The sequence below is a fragment of the Malurus melanocephalus genome, unplaced genomic scaffold, assembly GCF_030028575.1.
Source record: "Malurus melanocephalus ecotype Western Australia unplaced genomic scaffold, MMel_1.1 scaffold_207, whole genome shotgun sequence".
NCBI classification, from domain to species: domain Eukaryota; kingdom Metazoa; phylum Chordata; class Aves; order Passeriformes; family Maluridae; genus Malurus; species Malurus melanocephalus.
In genome coordinates, this window is record NW_026623439.1 from 1,134,315 (window position 1) to 1,141,466 (window position 7,152).

Sequence of the window (7,152 nt, forward strand, 5' to 3'; positions counted from 1 at the left end):
ACCTGGGATCCCAAATACCGAGGTAAAACCCTTTTTATCCCCTTAACCGTGTCTGTGTCATTATTAAAAAACTGGCCTTTCAAGGCAACAACAGAAGCTGCTTTGGCTGGGGTGCCTTGCTCAGCAGCACTCAGAGCCTGCAGCAGAGACAGGGAGAAAGGAGAATCCTCCTCATTCACTTGCCCCCAGCACAGGGGAGCMTTTTTCCTTCAGCAATGCCTGTTGTTGTCTTCTCCAGGCACCTTGGGAATTCCACACACGAGCTGGGAATCTTCTTGGCACACCTCCCTGCACTTACCCCAGGTGTGTGAGAGAGCTGGTAGGGAATTCAGTGCTGCAGTTAAAGGTGAGACACCAATCTCAGAGCCGGGGAGGTTGGAAAAGCCCTCCAAGAACACTGAGCCCACCAACCCATGTGCCCCAGTGATACATTATTTGAACCCTCCGGGAGTGGTGCCTCTGCCACCTCCCTGGACAGCCCCTGCCAAGGCCTGAGCACCCTTTCCATGCAGAAATTCCTGCTGATGTCCACCCTGAGCCTCCCCTGGCCCAGCCTGAGGCCGTTTCCCCTTGTCCTGTCMCTGTTCCCTGGAGCAGAGCCCGACCCCCCCGGCTGTCCCCTCCTGTCAGGGAGTTGTGCAGAGCCACAAGGTCCCCCCAGAGCCTCCTTTGCTCCAGGCTGAGCCCCTTTCCCAGCTCCCTCAGCTGCTCCTGGGGCTCCAGACCCTTCCCAGCTCCACTCCCTGCCCTGGACACGCTCCAGCCCCTCCAGGGCTCTCTGGCTTCGAGGGGCCTGAACTCACACAGGATTTGTGATCCCTCCCCAATGCCCAGAGATGCTGAATTTAAAGCTGACACCATGGCTGGCTTTTGATAACTTTTRAGTGCCTGACTCTGCAGCTGAAGCAACTCTGAACACAAAAAAGTGCTGTAAAGAGAAGAGGGCTGATGTTTCCTAGGCTTTTCCTCATGTCAGAACAAAGGGAAAGGGAAATCCCCACAGCTCCCACCCCCTGGGCCATCAGCTGCGTTCAGAACCCACACAAGAGCAACTGCATCCCCTGCCAAAGAGAAGAGACCTTAATCTTGGCTGGGAAGGGGAGGATTGAGGTCATCCCACTGGAGGAGGTGAGACAATACTGCATTCCAAGCCCAGTGCAGCCCAGAGCCTCTCTCTGTGTCCCCTGAGGAGCCTGTGCCACTTGCCATGCTCCACAGTGGCACAGTGTGCCAGGCTGCACCATCTCTGCTTTGACAACGTGCCAGAGTTTTGCTAAGGAATCAATGCAAAAATGGGAAATCAGCAAGTTTACATCTCAGCCAAAACTGAGCAGAATTTCATGGAGTAAGAAATGCTTTTCTCTGGTTCTGGAGGTGTTTTTCCCTGCCAAGTTCCAAAGACTCATGGAAAACAACACTGGTGCTYCAGCCTCTAAAAAAAATGGTACAARCCTCTTACCAGGATAAATCCTAATAATCTGAACTCAGAAAGCATCATGGCTCGAAGCAGAAAACGAGTGTGGATAACAGCAAACAGGAAGCCTTTTGTATCAGGATGAACACTTTGATAACTCTTAACAAGCACAGCATGCAGTTCAACTTTTCCAAGCCAGGATACTGCACAGATGGAGGGTTTGGAAAGCTCATCCCACATGGGATGCATTTCACTCAGAGCTTCTTTTCTCCCTGGAAAAGGGCTGATTTACAGCCCTGACCACCATTTCTGTGCAGAGCCTGGGGATAGCTGTCACAGTCGGGGGACTTTTTGGAGGACTGACACTAATAAAGATTCTGTTTGTAGGCACAGAAAATCCTGAAGTCAAGCGCTGGATATCTCTGACTGGTACCAGAAGTAATAACAGCCAAGGATAATTAGCAGCTCCCAGAACACACCCAGCATCTCTTTTTACAGCTTAGTTGTGGAGCACATCCATCAAGAGCCGTTGCACCTCACCAGTAACCAAATTACAAAATTAAACCCCAAATGCAGGGTGATACAATAACAACAACCACTCAAATGCCTCTGTATTCTCCAAASGCAGTAAAAGTTTTGTTCTTCCATCATTTTACTCAGCTGGGAACCCTTCTGTATCTGTGGTTTATAAACACCTTTGAATAGCTTTCTAAATTACCTGCYTGCAAATAAATTAGAAGAACCTGGAAAAATATTAACCCTTGTTCATTTAATACTTTTTAATTTTTATTCTATGTCTCAGAACAATGCCTAGAAACTCTCATGTTCCTCTACTGAGGTCACAATTTCCCTGCTTACGGCAGGGGTATAGAAATAGATGATCTTTAAGGTCCCTTTTTAAGGAAAACCATTCTGTGAATCTGGGATTTCATTTTTCCTTAGATTTCTCTGTTAGCAAACCCAAAACGAGGCAGGTTGAGGTTGGGGAAGGAGCCCACATTCATGTCCTCCCCCACCTTTCAATGAACCACAAGATCTCTGATGTGTGACATGTGAACAACAATTAATACAAATATAAARTGTGTATTTTCACTCACCCAGTGAGAATTTACCTCAGTGTAACCAGAATATCCTTGCTTCTAGTAATCAGCAGAGTCCTGACCTACACAAACAGCAAAAAGAGGGCTCAGCTCATTATAATCACAGAATCCTAGAAAGGTTTGGACTGGAAAGATTCCAACACCCCTGCCCTGGGCAGAGACACCCCCCACTGTCCCAGACCCCAGTGTCCAGCCTGGTCTGGGACACTTCCAGGGATCCAGGGGCAGCCACAGCTTCTCTGGGCAGCCTGCTCTCAATTTCTTGATATTTTGATGTGTCCATATGAAGCTACAAAGGAAACTGCATTGGTTTACAGTTTTTGTATTTCTATGTTGAACTGGGACACAAAAGGGTTGGTCCACTCCTGCCCAGTTCCATATGGAGCCATCTGTGTCTGGTCCCAAGTTATTAAATGCTGACCACCCTTGACRCGGACACTGCAAACACAACCCACRGCATTTCCCCATTAGGGACTGATGRCCAGTTTGGTGCTAATCTGTGCTTGCATCAGCATTAAACAAGTAATAGTCTCACTGAAGTTWCCCTTGATTTATGTGGGCACCACAGAGATAAGAGCCCAGATGAAAAATCTAAACAGGCCATTTATTTTTCTTAATCGGGAGGAACACAGATGGGATTTCTGGTGGATACAACAATTTAAACAATGAATTAATTTTTGAAACTACTTTTTGCTGCCTGAAGAATCTTTTATCACCACCATTGACAACTGACTATGTCCCTGAAGGACCTTTATTGAGGAAACTTCTGAAACTAYCTCATTGTTATTGTCCCTAAGGCCTGGCAGGTGTATCTATGTCCTGTATCTATACCTGGGTATTTGCAGCAGGACAGGATGGATTTTCAGTGCTACCAGATTGACCTTTGAAAACTGCTATGAGTTATTGACAGGATACAAAGCTGGATCAACCAAAGGAATTGAGCAAATCTTGACAAACTCAAGTGTTAGTGTCTTGGCAGAGCAATGASGTGTTTGGACAAGCTCAACTTGAACCATCAGCTCATCCTGTCTCAGGTAGATTTGAACTGGCAGATATTGTTAGGGAACAGCTGTTCCCATTAATTCYTTTTACAGACAAATTAGCTGGAAAATCAGCCTCTGTTTAGCACAGAGAGGAAAATATTTACATAGCCCACGGGGCTCAGGAGACTGACAATGTAGTTCAAGTTGTCCTCTATCTTTATATGCCCATCTCTTTATATGYCTCATCTACATCTGTACAGGTAAGTGTTGGTGGGGCTGGGGAGTTCTTTTGGATGTGTTTGTGATGAAATCAGGCCGAACAGCTCAAATTTGAGCCTGTGTGAGACATTACATGACTGATTAAACTCAGCACGGCGGTGCAATTATTGTCATAATTTCTGGTCACTCTCTGTTAAAGAAAGAGCAGGCAATGACACAGCAGTGAAACTAAYCCCAGACAGAAGGAAGGAAGGCAGGTTAGAATGTTGAGCTAAAAGAGGAGACAATGCAGGGAAAACAAAGATACCTCAGCTAATAAATGGTACAAAAGCAGAATGAGTCATCATAAGATCCCCCATTCTGGGGGCAGGAGWGCAAAGGATGGCTGGAAGCAATTCCTGGGAAAGTGGTGTAAGGCAACAACATTTTAAACAACAAAATTAGCCTGGAGATCTTCCAGCTGAAAGGCATTCCTGAGGAGAAGCTGKCCAGTTCTTCTGCTCAGGTTACATTGCCCGGGAATGAAGCCACATCAGCTGCAATAAATAAATAAAAATAAATAAAACTGCAAATTTGAGAACACAATTCAGCAAGCTCCAGCATGAAATAAGCCAGGTACCACCAAGGAGCAGGTGGAGAATGGACAGATTACCCAGAGCAGGGCTCTCTGCACCACTCCTAAAGGCACCTGAGTCAGCAAACTGCCTGAGACAGGATGCTGTACTGGGCAGTTGTCAACTTGATGTCATCACAATTCCCAAACTTTGSATAACTTGAGCCCAAAATGAGAAGTGTAATATGAAAGCAGGCATACTCACTGGGAAACCTTCTCCTCCACGTCACTCGGTTTATTTTTGAWATTTAAAGGAACATTTACACCAAGCCTTGCTGCAATGCTCAGCGATGAGTGCAAAACTCTCCCAAAACCAAGCAGGATGTGTGATGAGGCCAAGAAGTTGGGTAATTGGGAAGAACCACTCCAAATCAGAAAATCAAACTGAAAAGTCAATTGGAAAAACCGAAAACACAACAGGGATTCAAAATTCAGAGGAACATGTTRTCACCAAAAGTGCTCTAGTGCACTGGTAAGCTTTGTTAATTGACTGTTCTGTTCAGGTTCATTAAATGCTGGTGCTGTAGCCAATAAATCTGGTTGGACAGCTGAAATTTTGTTTTGTTTYTCAAGAGTCGAATGTTTCAGCCCAGAATAGATTCTTTTCAGGCCATGATGCCTGAAATTGTGTTTATTGCTCACAGTCATTGGCTATGTTTGGGTTTCAGTTATTTTCATCACTAAGATGAAAATATCACCAATAATTTCAGTGATTTTAATCACTAAGAGCTGTAGTTATGCTCTCACACTGGAAATACCYGCACAACGTTCCTGTACCTGCTGGRRCCACACAGATSACAGTGCAGCTTCTCTGTTTKGAGCATTTCACTCACATTACAGAAATTTAACATTGGTGTGTTCCCAGTTCTCATCCCAGCTTGGCAGCTCTGTCTCTAGAAGATCAAATACTTTGTAGGACTCATGATGTTTCAGTTTCTGTGGTAAAATGAAGTTCTTTTCGGTGTAGAAATTGGATGTTTTATTAGGAGGAGCAAACTCTGTCAACTTTTAGCAAAACATTCATAAATTCCAGTACAATTAGGAACATAAATATTGTCGGGAAGCTTATGATATGTAATTTTCCCATAATTATGGGTAAGCATTAAATAAGTATTAATAATCCCCCAGAGAAAAAGAAGGTAGTACTATGTTTTACAAAGTACAGTGTRTATATATTTATCAAAATCTAGTTTATTGAGCTTGGCAAATCAATAGATGCATTTACTATCCACTAAAAATGTGCAYAGAAAAATCTGAATAAAAAATAACATATAAGAAGGACTAAAATAATCAGCAGTGCTCTGAAGTCCACAGAGACAGAAAAGAAAMAGACTTGGGCAGGATATATGTTCCAATTGCCAGGTGTCCCTTTTAAAGCTGTCTGTCCCAGTTTGGCCCAGTGAACACCAAAATCTCTTTCTCATCCTCAGAGAAGTTAAAGCTGATCGTGAATCAAAGATCCAACAGTTTCTGGCACACCTGAGCTGCTGCCTGGTGCAGGGACAATCAGCAAAGGTCTGAATACGAGGCCTTTGGAAACATCTCAAAATAAATACTGGGCAGGAGTCAGYGCTTCTCAGGACTCCAGGCCACCTTCCACTGCTCTTCCACCTTTCACCTTTTTACCTTTTCACCTTTCCAATCCCTTTTGTCCAAATAATGCTCCTAATACCCATTTACATTCTGCTCAGACTGAAAGCTAACACACCTCAAGGATATTTTTTATTGAGGCCTCTCTTTGTAGGGAAAAAATAAAATTTTTCTCACCTAATGCAGAATGGCAAGGGAGTGCCATTCATAGCTGAGTGCAAATACATCGAGAGCAGCTCCCTGCACTGAGCAAGGATCTGGAGCAAACACCATTATCAATTACCTTTGAACCCCAAAGCAGGGGGTAAAGCAGGGCTGCAAATTAGCAAAAGAATTTACCTGCTGACCCCAATCTGTGAGAAATTCAGCTGCTGAATGGTAATTTCTCTTTCTGTGCTGCCTGAACAGAAATCTCTTCCACCAGAGCTGTTTGTTCTCTTCCTTGCAGCTGTTCTCTAAATTGTGCTCACTTTTCTGGCTGGTAGGGGAGCAAGTTGTGCCCTTGTTCTGCAGGGGGAGAGGTTAATTTTAGCCCTCAGAATCCCAAACTCTCCTCTGCCTTCCTGGGGTTGCCATGAGGCCATGAGAAGCTGGAATTAACCTGCACACCCTCCGAGCTCCACAGCAGCCCATCCCAAAATGACGCTGGAGTCCTTGGCTCAGCTGCTGGGGTCAGCGCAGCTCAGGGCATGGCCAGGGCTGATCCAGGCCCTGAGGAAGGGATTTTCCTGCTCATGCTGAGCATTTCGGTGACCAAATCCTTCCAYGTGTGTCTTCGTGCCCTGGGTTCTTTATGATCTCGCAGCTGTAGAATGAACTCATTGCAGAAAGGAGGAAGGAGCAGTCCCTGGGTTTAGGGCTGAGCTTCAGACAGAAACAAAAAACCCTGTTAAAAAATAAAAACAAGCCCTGAATTCTTACAGCCCCATAGCTGCCCTAAGAGGCAAAATATCCTTATTTTGGAGAATGCAGTCTTCATTGAAACATCAGCAAGTGACAGCTCCAACTTATTTTTTCGCTGCTTTGGCTTATTACAGACAGGATTCCAACAGCTCCTCCATTTTCATTAATATAGTGGCATCCTGTGATCTCCTTTTCAAAATCTTCCAGATATTTTTGGGTTTGGCAGTACACCTTTGGCATGGAAACTTCTGTTAAAAGGAAAATTCGGGGAAATTTTCCTTTTATCCTAAATAAATGAAGCTATAACATGTTCTGAATGACATCTGTATT